The sequence below is a fragment of the Schistocerca serialis genome, chromosome 5, assembly GCF_023864345.2.
Source record: "Schistocerca serialis cubense isolate TAMUIC-IGC-003099 chromosome 5, iqSchSeri2.2, whole genome shotgun sequence".
NCBI lineage: Eukaryota > Metazoa > Arthropoda > Insecta > Orthoptera > Acrididae > Schistocerca > Schistocerca serialis.
Genome location: NC_064642.1, coordinates 217158583 through 217181462, shown reverse-complemented (window position 1 = coordinate 217181462; position 22880 = coordinate 217158583). Strand labels below are relative to the sequence as shown.

The 22880-nt window shown below is 42.8% G+C and overlaps 1 protein-coding gene across 1 annotated transcript in view; it reads right to left on the bottom strand.

Moving 5' to 3' along the window:
- LOC126480851 (uncharacterized) overlaps nt 1-22880 on the bottom strand; it is a 173602-nt gene that overhangs the window by 142444 nt on the left and 8278 nt on the right. The gene's annotated exons all lie outside the window — the stretch shown is intronic.

The window sequence follows — 22880 nt, the reverse complement described above, 5'->3', positions numbered from 1 at the left end:
ATTAAAGTTTCACCACTATGAAAGAAGCACGCAATAAAAGTCAAATTCGCTTGAAGTGTGTCATGTTCACAACAACAAGCAAAGTCCTGAAAACAATACTGAAATTAAAGTAAAGCCACAGAGGGCCATACTGTTGGGTCAGAAGATGTGAGAAGAGGGCTTATGAAATCAATTATATGACAGATTTAATGAGGGAAGGTCATTAGATAAGATAGGATGAATAAGGTGACTGTTTCAATGAGGCAATGTCATTAGGAAGGGAGGACATAAGTGAAGTGGCAGAATTAATGGAGCAAGGGCCTTATAATATAATGGAGTAAGAACTGAGACAGGGTACAGCAGCTGTGTGAGAGAAAAACTGAGGGCTCATGGTGCTGAATACACTACATAACAGAGAGTCAACGATGGGCTTTGGACATAGTTTGAGAACAAGTCTTCCTATACCTTCCAATCAGCCTCTGAAAGATATCTGAAAAACGTGTCAAGGCAGCCAACAAGGCAATGAGAAGCGCTTTGAGATTAAGTCGCATCATGGATAGATGGAATTGAAGGGGAAGGCAAGGAAGAAATTCTAGGCCCAAGCACCTCAAGGCAGTAGGCAGTGAGAAGTTGGCTGTGAGAAATAGCCACGGACAGATGCAGCCAGAGTTACAGGCTGGAGTCATTGAATAGATGATAGATCTCCAGGGCTTTGCTGGAATGGCTACTTCTACCAACAGCTGGAAGACGTTGCCATGGGTAGTTCTCTTAGTCTAGTGGTGGCCAACTTCATGGAACATCTTGAAGCTCAGGCACTGGACTTGGCACCTTGTAAATCACCGCCCAAGCCAAAAACGAGGAATAATTAATATCCTTGTAATGCAAGCAGGATGAATATGTGAGCCGCACCACCTCAGACATGAGATGCAACACCTGGAAAGTGTTCTGAGGAACAATGGGTACTCAACCATATATATAAGAGGTGTAACAGAGTCAAACACTTGGTAAAGTGACACATCGGAAAAAGAAATGTCAAGTATGGCATTTCTGCCATACATTTCCAGAGTGATGGGCAGAATTGGCCATATATTGCACAAACACGGTGTAAAAACTATTTATAAACTGACAAAGATGATAAACGAGTGTCTCAGATCAGCAAAGGAAAAAAGGGACCCTACTTGCAATGTCGGGAATATACCGCATGCCATACGCAGGCGGAATGATTGCACGATCAATCAACACCAGGATCACAGAACGTAAGTGGCATTACAGGTTGGAGCAAGTGGAGAAATCAGCCGTGGCACAGTATGTGCTGTGTGAGGCTGACAAAATAGTGAAATTTGTCGACATGGAAGTTCTGGCTGTAGAGAAGAGCTATTACACCCACTCGTTCAAAGAAGCTATAGAAATACACGAGAAGAAATACGCAAGAATAGTTTCGACAAAAAAGAAGAGAGCCTCAAGGTCAACAGATCTTGGATTTCCATGGTGCAGCAAATGACCGATGCAGATAGCAAGAGGAGAACTGTACTGTAAATGACCACAGAAAGCCCTTGGATACTGGTGTAAAAGGTACATGTAACATAAAGCTGCAAGCTCGACTCCAGTCCATGCCCAGCAATGGAGAGTGAACCTTTGACAATGCCAGCCACTAGTGCTAGCAAAACGTCAGAAAAATCATCGAACAAACATTGGCCGAAGAACCCGAGACAGAAGCCAACAGGCAGTTTCTCAGCAGTATTCTGTGTATGTCACAAATGTCTCAAGCAGTATCACTGAATTAGCTGCAAAAACAGCTGTATATTATGCATATATTGTTACAGTAATTAAGTCCGAGAAAACTAATCTACTCAAAGCCTTTAGACTACAAAAAAAGATCATCCAAGCCATGGTGGGAGCTAACAAGAAACAACACTGCAAATCTTTATTTGAAAAGCTAGACCAAATGTTCATCCAAAGCATGTATATGTATGAGATTCTCATTTTCACACAGATGATGATGATGATGGGGAGGGTTGTATGGGCGCACGACAGCAAGGTCTTCAGAGCCCATTCAGTAACAGATTGAGATGGGCGTCAAGAAAATACTCAGAACAGTAATTTAAAACAGAATGTAAAACACAGGTAACATGGTTGGAAAAATATGTGCCTACCCACACCGAAACATGGGACGAAGCATGCCATCAGCAGTAAATATGGGCAACACAAGAAGAAAGTGGTAGAGGGAGCTAAAACAATATAGCAGATGGAAGTGGCAGGCTGACTGCAAGGAACAAAGGGAGGAGCCAGCCACTTTGCAATACACTAAAACTTCCAGCCTAAAAGTTTAGGCCAGAGTCCAGGCACATCACAAAACTTTGAAACCCTAGACACAAACGTCTCATCATTAGCTACAACACATGGCAGATCCCCATCAACTTGTGCTTCTGCCCTTGCATCACGGTATAAAATTCAGTCTGTTAAAATGTGCCGGACAGAGATGTGCACACCACAAGCATCACAAAATGGGGGATCCTCCTGCCGTAATAGAAAGCTATGTGTGAGAGGACAGTGCCCAATTCGAAGACGCGTGAGGGTCACTTCCTCCCGCTGAGCAACCGGCAGGAGGAACGCCATGGCCAAGTTGTTGACTTCACCAACTGCAATTTATTGGCCGTCACCGCCAGCCATTCTTCCTCCCACAACTCCATGCACTTCTTGTGGAGTGCAGAAATGACACACTGCAAGGGAATAGGACATCCTGCTCTCTGCAGGCCTCCTTGGCAGCCCGATTGGCCTGTTCATTGCCCCATATTCCTACATGACCAGGTACCCAGCAGGAGGACACCTCCTTACCCAGCTGTTGGAGCAAGTACAGTTGGTCGTATATCAGCTGGACCATCTCCTCAATTGGGTACAGATTCTGCAATGATTGTAAGGCACTACGAGAATCGGAGCAGAGGAGAAATCAACTGCCCCAAACACGATTCATATGCTCCAGTGCCTTCAGGATCGCATGGAGCTCTGCTGCGAAAATGGTATATTCATCAGGGAGGCGAATCCGGGTAACAAGATCAGGGAACACTACAGAATAGCCAAGGAAATTCTCTTGTTTGGAGCCATCAGTGAAAACGATGGTAAAACTGTGATGCACATCTAAAATGTTAAAAAACATAGATTGGAATGTAAAATCTGGTGTGCTATCTTCTTTAAAATTAGTCAAATCTAAAATAAGTCGGGGTCTCTGGAGGAGCCAAGGTGGAAATCTGCTCCAACCGTGATGGAAAGCATGAAGACCAGCTATATCCATTGCAGAGAGGCTATCCTGTGCGCGAATCCCATAGGGCTGTGTCGCTAGTTGCCGGTTATGAAATAGCCGTGCCAGAGGAAGCTGAGCAATGGTATGGTATGCAGGTGTGTATGGTGCGGATTAAGTTTTATACGCCTGGCGCACTGTAAGTAGCCGCTGCCACATATGAAGTGGCGGTTCACCAGCCTCTGCACAGAGGCATGGTATGGGGCTAGTTCTGAATGCCCCAGTAGCCAACCGAAGGCCTTCATGGTGCACAAAACCAACATCTTTAAGTAAGAAGGCCTCGCAGACCCATACACCGTGCACCCATAATCGAGCCGAGATCGCAGAAACGCCCTGTAAAACTGGAGCAGACAAGTCCTGTCGGCCCCCCATGTACTGTGGCTAAGACATTTTAAAATACTTAAAGCCTTAAGTGACTGTCACTTCAGGTCTTTAAGCCGAGGTAACCATGTAAGCTTCGAGTAAAAAATGAGCCCCAGAAATCTCACCGTGTCTTTAAAAGTAAGGACAGTGTCCCTCATCCTCAACTCAGGAAAGGTTAAAATCGAACGAGAACGGTGAAAAAGAACAAATAAGAACTTCTCGGTGGAAAACTTAAAACCACTCTTCTGCGCCCAGTCATCCAAACATCTAAGAGTAAGTTGCAACTGACGCATTGTCGCTGCAAAGCTTGATGACGAGCAAAACAAAGAGAAATCATCCACAAACAAGGAACACTGGACAGGACTTTTCACTATAGAGGTAATGTTATTAATAGCTATGGCAAAGACAGTCACACTTAAAATGCTACCCTGAGGGAAACCGTTCTCCTGCTCAAAGCGGTCAGACAGGACATCACCAATTAGGTATCTAAAATATCGTGGCGAGAGGAAAGACTGAATAAAAAGAGAAAGACAACCACTAAAACCCCCATTCGTGAAGCTACTCCAGGATGAGACACCTCCAAGTGGTATCACAGGCCTTCTCGATGTCAAAAAATACACCTAGAAGCTGATGATGGCATAGGAAAGCTTGTTGTATAGCTGCCTCCAGGAGGGCAAGGTTATCGAAGGTGAAACGAAACCTCCTGAACCCACACTGAAAGCAACTAAGGAGTTGCCGGGATTCTAACATCCAGACAAGGTGGCGGTTGACCATCCGCTTCAAGGTCTTTCCCATGCAACTTGTGAGGGCAACACTACGGTAGCTACTCGGGCTCATGCGGTCTTTCCCAGGTTTTAAAAAAGGAATTAAAACTGCCTCACGCCACAAGTCAGGAAAGTAACCTGACGCCCAAATGGCATTAAAAAGCGTGAGGAGGCTTTCTTTGTTGCGCCTTGTGAGGTGCCGTAGCATACTGTAATGGATCCTGTCGTGACCAGGGGATGTCTCACGAGCTGCAGACAATGCAGAATCCAGCTCCGACACAGAAAATGGGCAGTTATAAACTTCATTAGAGGTGGACTGGAACTCCAGACTACACCTCTCAGCAACCATTTTATGGCACTGGAAACCTGGATCCTGACTGGTTGTTGCAGTAACCATGGCAAAATACTCTGCCATAGTCTGGGCAATGTCTCGCGGATCCGTATGGAGAGTGCCGTTATTCATTACAGAAGCCATGGGGCACCTCCCTCCTCTCCCAGAAATTCTCCTGATGGTCTCCCACACAATGGAACTTTTGGTGGCATGATTAATGGTGTTCAGGAACTATTGCCACGACCTCTTCTTGCTCTCTCAAATAATGCGGCGACATTTTGTCCTCGGCACCCGAAAGGCTGCAAGATTCTCAGCAGTTGGCCGACCCCGGAACCTACACAGAGCTGCATGCCTGGTCCTGATTGTAGAGCGGCATTCGGCACTCCACCAAGGGACAGGTTGTCTCTTTCGGTGGCCTGTGGTCTGTGGAATGGGTGCTGCAACAGCGTGGTGGACCACTTTGGTAATATGATTCACTCACGCCTCAACGTTCAAACTGGGCCAACTGGCTATAAAGTGCCCAGTTGGCCCCACTGAGCACCCATCATGGTAGTCTCCTTTCGGGGCCCACACCATCTGGCAGGTGAATCCAGATTGAGAAGTGATCACTGCCGTGCAAGTCAGCGACCACTTCCCATTGAGCACTGGCGGCAAGAGCTGGAGAGCAAAGCGAGAGATCAATGGCCCAGTCGCTGTGCAGAAGTGAGTGCTCTGTCCTGCATTGAGCAAGTAGTCATAGGGTGACAGGAGAAGCCTCTCAATTGCTCTACCCCTGGGACAGGTAATTGAAGAGCCCCAAAGCATATTGTGGGCATTAAAATCACCATAAATAATAAATGACTGGGGGAGTTGTGTAAGAAGGTCGGTGAGGGCCGCTTCATCAAGTGCATCATGTGGGGGCAAGTAAAGAGAACACACAGTCAATGGATGACGTACGTACACGGACAAAGTGACGGCTTGTAAATTCGTCGTAAGCGAGACAGGCGAGGAGTGGTAGTCCGTCCTGTCAAAAATACCTACACCTCCTCTAGCTCTCTCTCCACGCAGGTCATCCTTTTTGTGGAGTGTATAGCCTCATAGCTCAGGGGAGTAAGACGGATGGAAATAAGTCTCCTGGAGACACAGACACAGAGGTCTACCCTGAGAGAGTAGATGAAGTTACTCCACATGCGTCCTGAACCCCTACAAGTTCCACTGAAGTATGGGAGCCATCTACGATGGGGGTAATACCTTCATCCTATCTCTCCGATGGGGTGGGGAGACTGCAGCAGGTGGAGGGGCAGTCGTGGGGTGAGATGATTGCCCCACACATATGTCATACTCCATCAGTTCTGGGGAAGAGCCAGATGAAGCCTCACGTAAAACAACATCTACATGGTCAGATGGTTTACCACGTGATGTGACCCGCTGTTGCTGCTGTATAGGAGCTTTCTGCGGTTTGGTGGGCTTTGGGGGAGCCGACACGGGAGTGGTAATGGCCATATTGGGCTTCAGAACAGCCCCAGCTGTTGGAGGCACCAGGGGTTGGCCCAAGTTCGCCACTGTAGCTTTGTCTGCCATTCGAGTAGGGGCTACAGGCTCTGAAACACTGGCTGCATTGCAAGTGCACTGACATCTGCAGGTGTTAGTTCCAACATTCACCACCTCTGCGTAGAGGCATCAGCTTTTGGAGTAGGCTTCTGAACCACAGATGCAAAAGATGTAGCAAATGTGGGAGGTTGCATCGACTTGTAGATCTTTTTGGCCTCACCATAGGGGATACACTTGGTTGTTTTTATTTCCTGGACTTTGCGTTCCTCTAAAAATATTCGGCAGTCCCTACTCCATACAGGGTGGTTTCCAGAGCAACTGATACAGTTGGCTGGAGACGAGCAACTAACTCCTTCATGAGCAGCATTACCACAGCTCCCCCAAGTCGTTTCGCATTTACACCCTAAGGTGGCATTTAAAACAGCGCATTGGGGTCGGGAAATAAGGCCTCACACTAAGGCGAAGGAAGCCATCTTAACATGTTCAGGAAGTTTCATGCTACTGAAGGTCAGAATAAAGGAGTCAGATTTCACAAGATTGCCATCAGCCCTCTTCAGGATATGTTGGACATCAACGATACCTTCCGGAGCCCACTCATGTTGCAGTTCTTTCTTGGGAATGTCAACTAGATCCCGGCATGTCACAACACCTTTGCTACAATTCAAGGTACTGTGCAGTTCAGTGTCTATGGCATACTCCCCAAGGCATTTAGCAGACTGGAGGTTAGTTGCTTGCTGGGAAGTGGAAGTTTCCACTAGCAAGATCCCATTATGTAAGCGCTTCACCGATTTTATGGAGCCACGGATTCCCTCCAAACCCTTTTGTATATAGAAGGGTTCAACCTTCTCGAAACTACCCTTCTTCTGTTTCACAATGAGAAACACGTTCTGATTACCAGAATGCATTCTGTTACCAAAGACTGGATTTGTCAAAGAAGTGCTAGAGTCAGTGGGACTGACTGCACGAGCCCTCTTAAGAGACTGGGTGTTATAACCTTCCAGCAGCCCACCCTTTCCGCTGGGAGGAAGAAAAGAGGATTTCGAAGGATCCATCTTGGTCCCACGAGCAGCTAGGGAACTAGAAGTCCACCTAGACAGAGCCCCGCGTGCCTAGGTAAGCCTTATACAAGTGAGGTGCGGCAGGTTCCCCAGAGATTGCCCGCTAACGACTGTTCCACCTCAACAGCCATGCACCTCATCAGCGCGCAGCACACCTTGGGATTGAAGGGTTGTTTATAGAGGTTTATTCCATCCTTGCGATCCGCACGGTCAAGCCAAGATCCCCATTCCCTGAGACACACAACGTCCCACCGCTGTGCCGCATGGTGGTTGCTGAAGTATGCCCAGAGCTTACGGTGAATGGGGACTGGTAGCACTTACCAGTCCTTTTTGAGGGAACTTTTTCTTACATCAGTATGAGACTAGATGTAGGGCAAATTACATGTTACCTTCCCGCAGACTAAAACCGAATGAAAAAGCTCTACATCATATGGGCATGAAATTTGTAAATAAAATCGAGGAGAGGAAGTGAGACAAATCTAAAAGATACTGAAGGAGATCTGGAAGAATATTTGAAAAGTAAATGCTATTATAGTGTAGAAGATTTCTTGAATGACCACCATGTAATACAGTAACTATCTAAAAAAAAGCAACACAATATGTATTACAAAACAGATTATTATTATTGTTATTATTATTTAATGATAACCATGTAAAGTAACACCCATCTGAAGAAGCAACAACTTATGTATTATAACCTTAGATTACATTTATTACTCTGTAAGAAGTTTTAGAACTGACAAGTCACCTAAGTTACAATCTTTGTTAGTATGAGACATGATAAGTAATAATAAAATTTTGAAATTTCCTGGCAGATTAAAACTATGCGCAGGACTGAGACTCGAACTCAGGACATTTGCCTTTTGTGGGCAAGTGCTCTACCATCTGAGCTACCCAAGCATGATTCACATCCCATCCTCACAGCTTTACTTCCACCAGTACCTCGTCTCCTACCTTCCAAACTTCACAGAAGTTCTCCTGCAAAACTTGCCAGGAATGAAATTTTGATCTGATTTGACCCGGCAGTGCTAGTAATATTCACATCAGCGCACACTCTGCTGCAGAGGGGAAAATTTCATTCTGGAAACATCCCCCAGCTTTGGCAAAGGCATGTCTCCACAATGTCCTTTCTTCCAGGAGTGCTAGTTCTGGAATTTTTGCGGGAGAACTCCTCTGAAGTTTGGATGGTAGTAGACGAAGTACTGACAGAAGTAAAATTGTGAGGATGGGGCGTGAGTCATGCTTGGGTAGCTCAGATAGTAGAACACTTGCCCACGAAAGGCGAAGGTCCCAAGCTCGAGTCTCGGTCTGGCGCTCAGTTTTAATCAGCCAGGAAGTTTCATATTGGCGCACACTCCACTGCAGAGTGGAAAATTTCAAATGGTTCAAATGGCTCTGAGCACTATGGGACTTAACGTCTGTGGTCATCAGTCCCCTAGAACTCAGAACTACTTAAACCTAACTAACCTAAGGACATGACACACATCCATGCCCGAGGCAGGATTCAAACCTGCGACCGTAGCAGTCGCGCAGTTTCGGACTGAGCGCCTAGAACCGCTCGGTCACCGCAGCTGGCTGTAAAATTTCATTCTGGAATAAAATTTTGATCTGATTTGACCCGGCAGTGCTAGTAATATTAGTCACAACTTTGTACCAAAGTTTATAATTAAATTTAAACTGATATGTGACTACCACTCAGTGCTGTTCAAGATATGCACAGTTATTCCAGGATTCTGAGAGTAATAAGTATTTATTGTCAGATAAGTTAACATATAATGGATCCAAGTTAAGTATTCAATATTGAAGAGTTTTAGTAAATGAACCTAATATTATCAAATTCCTTTAGTAAACCTAGGTTTGCTATGAAACACAACAGAACTTGTGACGAAGCAAGTAGGGATATTTTTACTTCCCCTCTTGTTTTGCCATCTGCCTCCTAAAATTAGTTTTTCAATTTTAACTAATTACTGTTTACATACGTGAATATAATCTGCATTTCCATAAAAGAGAAAGGTTGCCCCTCTGTTGTAAAGAATATAACACCAGATCTAATTTTACACTTAGTTTTATGTATGTAATTGATTTTCTAATTTATTTTGACTACTCCTAGTTAGTACCTTTTGTTACAGGGTGAAATCAGTAATTGTTTTGTAACTTACATTCTATGTTGCCTTGTAAACAAATATAAATTCTGCAATAATTGCAAACATTTAGAAGGCGAAATACTAGTAATCTTCAACTATCTATTTGGCTCTATTCGAAAACATGTTAGCAAAACCAGCCCTTAATTAATTCTGAAGTAATTTCCAGTATTGTCAAAAGTACTGTTTGCGAAATGATATACGTTAATTTCATCATTTAAACAAATAATTCAGCCTAACCCTTGTAGTAGAAGAAACTGTTAAAAAGAACCAATTTTTCAATGTATTCAGTTCATTTAACGAGTTAAGTTTTAATTGTAATTTTTGTAAATTAAACATCAAATACTGTGCAGTTTCAGCACCTATTATTGTGAGGATGTATAAGGGCCCAATTTTTGGTCCCAGGACAGTCAGTCCACGGCCGAGTTTCACACAAGGAGCCTGTGTTGGTTAGAATGACAACAATGCATCAACTTAACAGTGTAATATGTGTTACACAATTAGGCCGTGTGTTAAGACAATGACAGTGTCTGTTCCATACATACCTTTTTATTCTTCAAGAAATGTGAACTATGTGGTTAGACTTTTACTGCTTGTAGATGTTCAACAGAAAACTATTGTAGCATTATGTGGATGTTCACCTGCAACCTATTAATGAGGCTTATTGAAAGTTAAACAACAGTGCACTGGCCATATTAAATGTGTATATAGGGGGTTGTGAACAGTAAAAGACTGTGAAACGTAACTGTGCCACTGTCGGCTACATCATTTACAGTAGACAGACCTTCGGGGTTGCGAAGCAACTCAAATCGCTTGATACGGGCAAGTCTCCAGGTCCAGATTGTATACCGATTAGGTTCCTTTCAGATTACACTGATACAATAGCTCCCTACTTAGCAATCATATACAACTGCTCGCTCACCGATATATCTGTACCTACAGATTGGAAAATTGCGCAGGTCGCACCAGTGTTTAAGAAGGGTAGTAGGAGAAATCCATCGAACTACAGACCTATATCATTGACGTCGGTTTGCAATAGGGTTTTGGAGCATATACTGTATTCAAACATTATGAATCACCTCAAAGGGAATGATTTATTGATACGTAATCAGCATGGTTTCAGAAAACATCGGTCTTGTGCAACGCAGATAGCTCTTTATTCGCACGAAGTAATGACCACTATCGACAGGAGATCTCAAGTTGATTCTGTACTTCTAGATTTCCGGAAAGCTTTTGACACCGTTCCTCACAAGCGACTTCTAATCAAGCTTCAGGCCTACGGGGTATCGTCTCAGTTGTACGACTGGATTCGTGATTTCCTGTCAGGAAGGTCGCAGTTCGTAGTAATACACGGCAAATCATCGAGTAAAACTGAAGTGATATCAGGTGTTCTCCAGGGAAGCGTCCTGGGACCTCTGCTGTTCCTGATCTATATAAATGACCTGGGTGACAATCTGAGCAGTTCTCTTGGGTTGTTCGCAGATGATGCTGTAATTTTCTGTCTAGTAAGGTCATCCGAAGACCAGTATCAGTTGCAAAGCGATTTAGAAAAGATTGCTGTATGGTGTGGCAGGTAGCAGTTGACGCTAAATAACGAAAAGTGTGAGGTGATCCACATGAGTTCCAAAAGAAATCCATTGGAATTCGATTACTCGATAAATAGTACAATGCTCAAGGCTGTCAATTCAACTAAGTACCTGGGTGTTAAAATTACGAACAACTTCAGTTGGAAAGTCCACATAGAAAATATTGTGGGGAAGGCGAGCCAAAGGTTGCATTTCATTGGCAGGACACTTAGAAGATGCAACAAGTCCCCTAAAGAGACAGCTTACACTACACTCGTTCGTCCTCTGTTAGAATATTGCTGCGCGGTGTGGGATCCTTACCAGGTGGGATTGACGGAGGACATCGAAAGGGTGCAAAAAAGGGCAGCTCGTTTTGTATTATCATGTAATAGGGGAGAGAGTGTGGCAGATATGATACGCGAGTCATTAAAGCAAAGACGTTTTTCGTCGCGGCGAGATCTATTTACGAAATTTCAATCACCAACTTTCTCTTCCGAATGCGAAAATATTTTGTTGAGCCCAACCAACATAGGTAGGAATGATCATCAAAATAAAATAAGAGAAATCAGAGCTCGAACAGAAAGGTTTAGGTGTTCGTTTTTCCCGGGCGCTGTTCGGGAGTGGAATGGTAGAGAGATAGTATGATTGTGGTTCGATGAACCCTCTGCCAAGCACTTAAATGTGAATTGCAGAGTAATCATGTAGATGTAGATGTACTTCCACAATCTATTTTTCAGCCAGTACGTCGACAACGAGGACAATCAACGAAGAAACAAAGTAGGCGAACTGTCACAAACTACCAGACACACCACATCCTTTAGGGATGTTCTGCTCCCAGATGTCTCCAGGCCTACAGAGGATACTCTGTTTCCAGCACCATCATCACCAACAGTCCGAGATGTCTCTTATGAGCCTTCCATCATGACATTGGCTAGCTCGGCAGGTACCAGCCCTATATGTCAGTTCAAGGGAAGAAGGATTTAGTAACTCTGATCAGTGTGCAAATGGAAGATATGGACATATTGATATACATAATATCTTCCACATCCAGAGAGTATATCTGTGGCAGGGTAGCGGCCGAAATCACTTGTCAGTAACATGAACTACTTCAACTGTCAATATCAGGACATTCAGTTGGTATTATCTGGCTTCACCTCTATGAGAAAATTACGACTGCTACTGCTTTTCGTTTGGACCAATTTGGGCTTGTGTTGGATAGTGCATTGGTTGATGAATGTGTGATCGCAATCACCAAAAGCTTTATGTGGAACTAAGCTTATTATTATTTCCATGCATAACAAAGTAGTAGTCTTATTATAATTTCTGTGCATAACAAAGTAATAGTCTGTGAGCTTGCAACAAATCTGATCAGGAATTACTGCCAATAGCCAATTTCCTTCATGAACTATTTCTGTTGGTTTTTTGGACTAATACATAATTTTAACGTTTTGTTACAAAAAGTTTATTTGGGGGTGACAAATATTTTTGGTGCTAAAGTGTTACAACATAAAGTATTTCTAAACCTAAAGATGTGACTAATGTGTGCCACTGTGAAAAAAATGAGGTTATTCCGAAGAACAGCAGAAAAGCAGGTGAGAGTACGGCTTCAGGCAATAAATGACCAAAGCAGATCTCACATTTGTAATGAGACAGCTACAAGAACACTGCTTCAGTGTGGAAGATACCTGCTGATGGTATACCTGGATTTAGAGAATGCGTACAGCACTGTACCCAAAACTTAAGTTTTGAAGGCACTAAGAAGGAAAAATGGTAGAGAACTAGGCTCCAATACGGATAAAAGAATTGTAGCAGAAAAGTGCAAGTTGTTGTGGGTTGGAGGATAGAGAAATGATGTTCAAAGCAGAGAAACAGTCCGAAACAAGAAAGTGCACTATTTCCATTACTCTTCATAGTAATTATGGATGATGTACTGTAATGATGACATGCACTAACAGAGATAGGAGACAGGATGATAGTAATGTTGCTTGATGATGATTTGATGGTGGGGATAACAAATTTTAGCAAGTACAGAAATAATTAGATGTTTAGAAAGAAATTGTGCACAAGTAGGGCCTAAAATTCAATGTGAAAAAGTAACAATAAGAAAAATGTATGGATCTGCAAATAAACATTACACTGTATGCACAGTAGCTGAAGCTGCGTAACGTTTCAAGACACCAGAAGACAGGGACTAATTAAGCCATTAGCTAAAAATGACATTGCCATAGCACTCTCTGATTAATGACCTATTTACTTTCTTCTTGCAGTGTCCAAGGCCATAGAATATACAGTCCATGACCAGCTAACAAACTACTTAGCTACAACCTACCAGACAAATACAAATCACAGCTATGTATACATTGCAGCAAAACATTTGCCTAAATAGAGGTGAAGGTGATCTCACGTTCCCATGGGTGGACAAGAGGTGACTATCATGTGTTTCTTAGATTTCAGTAAAGCATTTGATACTGTCAACTTTGAAATTTTACTTGCCAAGCTTAACAGCCTATAATTTTCAAAGTTCAGCGCAATGCTGTCGCTCATACCTGACGTCTCGCGAGCAATGCATTGTGTCCAGCACCATAAAGATCCAATGGAGGCAGGTAGTATCAAGGTCTCTCTCATGGCTCAGTATTAGGTCCTATACACCTTACTTTGTATGTCAATGAAGTGTCATCAGTTTTGCCCTACTGCAAATATCATGTATCTTCTGATGACCTCCATTGTATCTACGAGCAATACAATTCACATAACTTTTAATTTACAGTAGTACTTGTTCATATTTATACACTCCTGGAAATGGAAAAAAGAACACATTGACACCAGTGTGTCAGACCCACCATACTTGCTCTGGACACTGCGAGAGGGCTGTACAAGCAATGATCACACGCACGGCACAGCGGACACACTAGGAACCGCGGTGTTGGCCGTCGAATGGCGCTAGCTGCGCAGCATTTGTGCACCGCCGTCGTCAGTGTCAGCCAGTTTGCCGTGGCATACGGAGCTCCATCGCAGTCTTTAACACTGGTAGCATGCCGCGACAGCGTGGATGTGAACCGTATGTGCAGTTGTCGGACTTTGAGCGAGGGCGTATAGTGGGCATGCGGGAGGCCGGGTGGACGTACCGCGGAATTGCTCAACACGTGGGGCGTGAGGTCTCCACAGTACATCGATGTTGTCGCCAGTGGTCGGCGGAAGGTGCACGTGCCCGTCGACCTGGGACCGGACCGCAGCGACGCACGGATGCACGCCAAGACCGTAGGATCCTACGCAGTGCCGTAGGGGACCGCACCGCCACTTCCCAGCAAATTAGGGACACTGTTGCTCCTGGGGTATCGGCGAGGACCATTCGCAACCGTCTCCATGAAGCTGGGCTACGGTCCCGCACACCGTTAGGCCGTCTTCCGCTCACGCCCCAACATCGTGCAGCCCGCCTCCAGTGGTGTCGCGACAGGCATGAATGGAGGGACGAATGGAGACGTGTCGTCTTCAGCGATGAGAGTCGCTTCTGCCTTGGTGCCAATGATGGTCGTATGCGTGTTTGGCGCCGTGCAGGTGAGCGCCACAATCAGGACTGCATACGACCGAGGCACACAGGGCCAACACCCGGCATCATGGTGTGGGGAGCGATCTCCTACACTGGCCGTACACCACTGGTGATCGTCGAGGGGACACTGAATAGTGCACGGTACATCCAAACCGTCATCGAACCCATCGTTCTACCATTCCTAGACCGGCAAGGGAACTTGCTGTTCCAACAGGACAGTGCACGTCCGCATGTATCCCATGCCACCCAACGTGCTCTAGAAGGTGTAAGTCAACTACCCTGGCCAGCAAGATCTCCAGATCTGTCCCCCATTGAGCATGTTTGGGACTGGATGAAGCGTCGTCTCACGCGGTCTGCACGTCCAGCAAGAACGCTGGTCCAACTGAGGCGCCAGGTGGAAATGGCATGGCAAGCCGTTCCACAGGACTACATCCAGCATCTCTACGATCGTCTCCATGGGAGAATAGCAGCCTGCATTGCTGCGAAAGGTGGATATACACTGTACTAGTGCCGACATTGTGCATGCTCTGTTGCCTGTGTCTATGTGCCTGTGGTTCTGTCAGTGTGATCATGTGATGTATCTGACCCCAGGAATGTGTCAATAAAGTTTCCCCTTCCTGGGGCAATGAATTCACGATGTTCTTATTTCAATTTCCAGGAGTGTAGAACAGTGTGTGCGTGCATGTGTCCGCACACGCGTGTGTGTGTGTGTGTGCATGTGTGTGGGCGCGTGCGTCCATGTGCGTGTGTGTGTTTTTAAAAAAAAAAAAACACACACATTCATTCCTATTAACAGTAGTTCACTTACGTACAGATGAACTGTTGATATAAAATTAGCAAGGCACTGGTGAGAGTAGTGCACCAGATTGATTTGTGCATATATAATTCTTTTAGTACATGTACTCAGGGGATAGTGTGTCAGAGAAGTGCCTGTGTTATGATTTAAACTACTTAATAGCCCAATAAAATACTAAAAGACACAAGCTGGAATACAACAAGTACCAAACACGGCCCATGAAGTGGAATATTGTATATGTTGTATTCTAACATGTACTGATCAACTTTTCATAGGGAAATTAAATATTTTAAAGCGCGATATTGGCACATTTGTGACATTCATACAGAATGAAACTAGTGGCTTCACAAATGCCCATAAAATAAAAGTAGAAGTCGTTTCCTGAACATTCATATTAATCACCTGTGGAAGGGCAACATGATCTAATATTAACTTCATTCCAATTGATGATGAGCAGGCAATGCAAGGAACTTGGCAAAAGCTTTTATAAAGCCATAGGGTCAATCCATTTCAAATTACCAATATAAATAAAATTTATTGCTCAACTTTGTTATTTTACTGATTTTTTTCTCTATAAAGAGTTATCTGTAGGTACACAGTCACAAAACACCGTCTGAAAAAGTTTTATAAGCCATAGTTTTTTCTGGCAACCACTTTTTAATGACAATTGGGCAAATTTTAATGGACAATGTGGTTTGTGAAAAGTTTAAGTGTCAAGTTATTTTAAAAGATATCAGAATAATAACTTCAGGCATATGGTTTTTTTAAATTTTTCTATCATGCAAGAGAGTCAGTCAAGTCTTTCTGTACAGACTGAAAAAGTTTAAGAATCATTACTTTTTCAGACCATAAATTTTTATGAAGAAAGAGAGCTCACTAATATTACATTATTTCTGTGTTGAGTACTTACGTAACTACCTGCAGTATAAGTTTTAGTCCTGAGAATGCACTCCTGTGTTTTCTAGGGCTTTTCAAAACTGGCCAAAAACCTTTGAATGTCAATTTTCACAGCTCAATATCTAAAAAGGACTGAATAGAAACAAGTGAAAATATTATAGAATTTTATTTATACTCATTGGAATGTCTCATAAAAAAATTATGACAGATTCAACTGTATTGAGAGTAACAGAGCAGTGAATATCAGTAAAAACGCAACCCTTCTACATGCTCGTTCAGTGCCAAGTTAGCATACAAAGGCTTGAAATTATTACAATTGACATTGGTTGAATGATGTTTAAATCATTGCTTACAATAAATGACCAAATATTTCTACTTTTAAGTACCAATAGGCAGTGATAACAATAGGTAATAGTTCTAATTCTTAAACTTAACTTACCAATATATTTGTTGTACTACACTTGCACACAGTATACACAAAATAATGTATCTCTAAGTATTTAGATTTAAATTTTAGTTGTAACTATGTGCCAGTGCAATTTTCATTAGAGAGTTAAACAAACATGATATTTCATTGCACAGTTTATCAGTTTTGTTGTGTGTTCTACCAAACACTGTTGTGAGTTCCAGTGGAGTCACTTTTTGTATTATTTTCTTTGCAGGCACCCAAGTCAGTGAACAACTCAACAAGAGTTTTGCAAATGTAGACTTTAACTCTCCCATCTGCAACTGTTTTCAGGAATAACAGATTGTTCAAGTATTAAGTATGAGCTGTTTTGTGGGTGAAAAATGGCTCTGAGCACCATGGGACTTAACTTCTGTGGTCATCAGTCCCTTTGTGGATGAACTAGTAAGTGAATAGTGCCATAAACAACACTACAAGAAAGACATGCCTCAAGACTTGCCACCTGAAGAACAATGTCTGTTAAAATTAGTAAATTACCACAAACATAAATATTTAGGCAAATACAACCACATTTTTGGAGAAAAAATGTTGTGACCCATTTGGTACTCACAAAAAAAGTGAAAAATGGTTTGCATAAAATACTAGTTTCCAAGAGTAAAAACATATATATTAACCTGATTTCTGGACAAGCTCTGTGTCCAACTTGTGCATCAAGAATATTTGTAGGACAACCACTCGAAGAAATGACAAATAGTGTTGCTGAAAATGTGCCCGAATTTCTTTCTGGACCTTCTGAATTAGTTGAGGCTAATCCATTGCATCAAGTAGAATCCATTTGTGAAACTTTGGAATTACCTCCTTTGTGCTGAAATAACAAAGCTTAACGCAGAAAAACGACTGTTAACTTTACAAAGAAAAACTGATAAAACCACAAATGCAATCAAGCGGAAATTGCAATAATCTTTCCATAATGACTTAGATGCTCTGCATCAAAATAGTACAGAAAATGTACAAAGTGAGATTGATATACTCACTTTACCAAAATAAAAGAAAAATTCAAAGTTTCTAGTTAAGATGATAAAATTAAGATAATTAGCCTTTTGTCAAGATCATCGTCAAAGAAAAAATAATTGAGGAATTTGGTGCATCTGAATACATGGTGAAGCTAACTATGCAGCTAGTAAAGGATCAAGGTATCTTACCATATCTTTAAAAAAAAAAAAAAACACGAGGTGCCAACAAAATAGCAGCTTGGCAATCACCCCTCTCTGGGTCTAGCCTGTACCAGGGGGTACGTGTGAAACCTACCTGTTGACCTAGAGCTGAGAATTACATGTTATCCAGTCACCTGTTATGTGTCAGATGCACAGGGAGGAAGTAGAGAAAAAGAGGAGCCTCAGATACTGAAGTGGAGGAAGGACAGGAGAAGGTGAATGAAGAAAGGAAAAAGGAATGAAAAACAGTGGTGAGACTGTTCTTATATCAGCTATGGACGGTGCAGAACATTCCCAAAAACACCCCAGACATGTTCCTCAAGGGAGGGGAAAAAGAATAGCAAGCAGATAAGACATGCAGCATGGAAGGGAAAAGATGCTGCAAAGGCTGGAGTAGATTCCTCCCCCGTGTGGGCGAAAATCTTAAGTACTAACATCAACATCTTTTGTAATGAACTGTTTTAAGATAGAGAAAGCAAGGCAAATGGTATATGTTTACATTAAGACCACTATTGTTATTTTATTTCAATAAAATGAAACACATTTGTTACAAAAACATGCAACCTCAGAAAAAGTAGGTCTCTTGAAATAAGTGTATAAGGCAGGGAAGAGTGGTGTAAACCAACACTATGGGTGACTGCCAATAAAATGTTGGTTCTACTATGTTCATTATTGTCAGTTATTAGTCACTGTGTAATGTCTATTATTTTAACAAGTATTGTGTGATTTTTCTTTTGAGAAATATATGAGTGCATAGCGTACAAACCGCCAGCAACTGCCATGGTTTTCTACTTATCGTCTGTACTTTCGAATATGTAAATTATTTTCGAAGTGTCAAAATGTACTAGAATAAATAAAAGGTCTATAAAATGCTGCACTGTACACTGTAATTGCAGTGAAACAGTTGCAATTCCTGAAACCCATTGCCCGTGGCCTCTGGCCTGCTGAGGAGCACTGCAGTCCTGGGTCCTTGGAAATCTGCTGCATTATGCCACATACAAACAGACCTAGACTGCAGGCAGATAGGTGAGATTAGACCTGATGGGCAGGGCTTACACATTAGTGGGTCATGATGGGCTTCAGATCGCCAGGCCCAATCCATTACATACCCACAGAAATGGCCTGTGGTTTTGGCCCATCTTGGAAGTCCACTTGTGTGACCAGCAATTCATGTGCCACAGACACCATGTTGATAAAATGAGATCAATGAGTTTTTTCCAGTGTTTTTTCCAAATTTCCCTGATACTTCCCTCACACATTTGAAATTCCCTGATTTCCAGAGTTTGTGGCAACCCTGATTTTATTTGGCTGTATTTATTTTTGTGTCATTTGGTTTGTGTATCAAATGATGTTTTATGTATTAATTTTTCACCATGAATATACTGATGTGTGTCCGGCAGATAAAATGGCTTTAAGTTTAGCTGTACTGACAACATGCAATTAATGCTAACAGATGATTGTTCATACAGGCATGTTATTTGGTTTCTTTGTCAATACCAATATTTTGTCATTGGTGGCTATTGTGAAGTTCATTTCAGTAACTATACAAGTTATGTGGAAATAACAATATCAATCTTACACCACAAATAGCTTGTTATGTTTTTTTGGTAAGTATCATGTGTGTTCAAGTAACGAGATGCTAATAGTTATCATTACATTTTAAAATTTGTTTCATATTTAAAGAAGGAAGATTGGCTGTTAGGCTTAATCTCATGCAAACCCCAAATTCACGATTACGTATTTATTATTAGATTATTTCAAAAATGTTCTTCATCATGAAATTGTCGTTGACATGTTTCTTTTGGTTGCAAGACTGACGTCATGGTTGTTATAATGGATTGAGACGAGTTGCTTCTATCTGCGATTTTGATGAAATCCAACATCTGTACTTGGTGCAAATGGTTCAAATGGCTCTGAGCACTATGGGACTTAACATCTGTGGTCATCAGTCCCCTAGAACTTAGAACTACTTAAACCTAACTAACCTAAGGACATCACACACATCCATGCCCGAGGCAGGATTCGAACCTGCGACCGTAGCAGTCGCGCGGTTCCGGACTGAGCGCCTAGAACCACTAGATCCGTACTTGGTAAACTACAGACTAGTGCATGGCAGAGGGTACATCTCATTGTACCACATACCATGGTTTTGTTGCATTACATTCACGTATAGAGCACAGAAAGATTGACTGTTAGATGCCTCTGTTGGCACTGTAATAATTAGTCCCATATTGTCTTTGCAGTGCCGATGGAAGTGATATGTAGCGGGTTATAGCATACTCCTATATTTCTCACTTAAAGCTGGTTCTTGAAGTTTTGTATGCAGGATTTCATAGGTTAGTTGACATCTACCAATTAAGGTTTCCAAACATTTGTGTGAAACACTCTCACTGGCAAACAAACTCATAATCATCTGTGCTGCCCTTATTTACATACATCTACACCAATTACTCTGCAGTTCACAATTAAGTGTCTGACAAAGAGCTCAGCAAACCACCTTCAAACTATTTCTCTACTGTTCCACACACGAATGGTATGTGGGAAAAATGAGCACTTATGTGTGCCAGTTCTGGTTACTCGTATTTTAAGGTTGGTTGGCTGATTTGGGGGAAGGGGATCAAACAGTGAGGGCATCGCTCAAGTTGGATTAGAGAAGGATGAGGAAGGAAAGCGGCCGTCTCCTTTCAAAGGAACCATCCCGGCATTTGCCTGAAGCGATTTAGCGAAATCATGGAAAACCTACATCAGGATGGCCGGATGCGGGTTTGAACTGTCGTCCTCCCGAATGTGAGTCCAGTTTGCTAACCATTGCGCCACATTGCTCGGTACTAGTATTTTATCATGACAACCATTTCTCCCTATGTAGGTGGGCACCAGCAGAATATTTTCCCATGAAATTTCACAAGAAGATCCTGCTGCAAGGAAAAACACCTGTACTGTAATGATTGCCACCCCAACTCATGTACGATGTCCGTAGCACTCTCTACCGCATTTTGCAATAATACAAAATGAGCTGCTCTTCTTTGAATTTTTTTTATGTCCTCCATCACTCCCATCTCATGGAGATCTCACACCACTTGGCAATACCCCTGAAGAGGGCAGACAACTGTAGTGTATGCAGTCTCTTTAGTAGATTGGGTGGTTGGTTGGTTTAAAAGAGGGGGAGAGCGACCAAACTGCTAGGTCATCGGTCCCTCATTCTGATTAAAATAATTCCACAAGGGTGGTAGTAAAATAATAGAGACATACAAAGCACAACTGGAAGAGAGGAGAAAACCACAAGAATGACAGAAGGGCAACAAACACTAAAATCGGACAAGAAAACCACAGAGAGATGTACGAAACACATAGAAGAGATCAAAACAAGAGAGCATATTACCATGGCTGACTGACCATGAGAATAAAAGGAGAAGCCAGCCACTCTGCAACACATTAAAACCTCCATCCTAAAAGCACTAGGCTGGAGGACATGGAGGGACAAAAGTTAAAAGTACGCCGCAGTGCGGCTAAAAGTGGGCAATCCAGCAAGAGGTGGACGACCATCATTTGTGAGCCACAGCGACACCATGGTGGGTCCTTGCGACGGAGGAGGTAACCATGAGTTAGCCACATACGGCCAATGAGGAAGTGGCAGAGGACAACTGATTCCTTGTGAGAGAACCACATGGAAAACTTCCACACATCCATAGCGTCCTTAATGACACACAGTTTGTTGTGCATACTATTATGCCATTCCGTCTCCCAAAGCTGAAAAACCCTGCAGGGTAAGACAGAATGCAAGTCAGTTTCGGAGATGCCCATCTCCAGAAGCTGTTTCTGCATAGCCTGTTTGGCCAGCCTGTAGGCAAGTTCATTGCCTGGGATTCCAACATGTCCTGGAGTCCACACAAACACCACTGGACGACAGGACCATTCCAGGGCATAGATGGACGCCTCAATGGATGCTACCAAAGGATGGCGAGGGTAGCACTGGTCGATAGCTTGTAGGCTGCTCAAGTAGTCAGTACACAGGAGAAATGACTCGCCAGAGCATGAGCACATGTGCTCAAGAGCACGAGATATGGCCGCCAGCTCTGCAGTGAAAACACTGCAGCCATCTGGCAAGGAGTGCTGTTCAATATGTCCTCCATGAACCTACGTAAAGCCTACGTGACCATCAGCCATTGAGCCATCGGTGTAAACCACTTCATGACCCCGGTACATGTCGAGAATTGAGAGGAAGTCATAACAGAGAGCTGCAGGGTTAACGGAGTCCTTAGAGCTATGTGAAGGTCCAGAAGAATCTGCAGATGAGGTGTACACCATGGAGGTGTGCGTGAATGGACCTCGAGGAGAGGTGGTAACAGGAAGGCCTCCAGTTCAGACAGAAGGAACTGGATTGGAATCACAATCTTAAGCCCTGACCTGGGCTGCTAATGCGGGAGATGAACTGCCGTGGTTGAGAAAACTTCAACATATGTTTTCGAGAACACATGGATGCTCTCCGTTTAAAAAAACTTAAATAAATTCACATTTGCCCAACATGTAGCAGAAGAAGAACATCAAGTAACAGACATATCCCATAACCTACAAGTTCTCCACCTAGCCAACAAAGGAAAAAGAATGAACCTTCTAGAAGAAATCGAAATTTATTCACATAAACATGCATCCCCTTCTGACATACTTAACGACCAAACAGAGTTACCAAACCGAATATTTCCGAAAAACTTCCACACTCTACTTATCAAACTACTTACTAAGCACAATTGAGAAATAACATAATCTAATATAAACCCAACAAATGCATGTAATAATATACAACATAAAAATCTTAATTCTATCTTTGTTATTTGTAAATGCATGAACTACTGCTTTGTGTAAATGTGTTATGTTACTGTATTATCTTCAATACTGCCAAAGTAACCAAAAAAATAATTAAAAAAAGACAGCTTAGTAAACATAGTACTTAGAATACTTCTGTCACCCAAGTCAATGTTTAGTAAACAGTAGCTTAG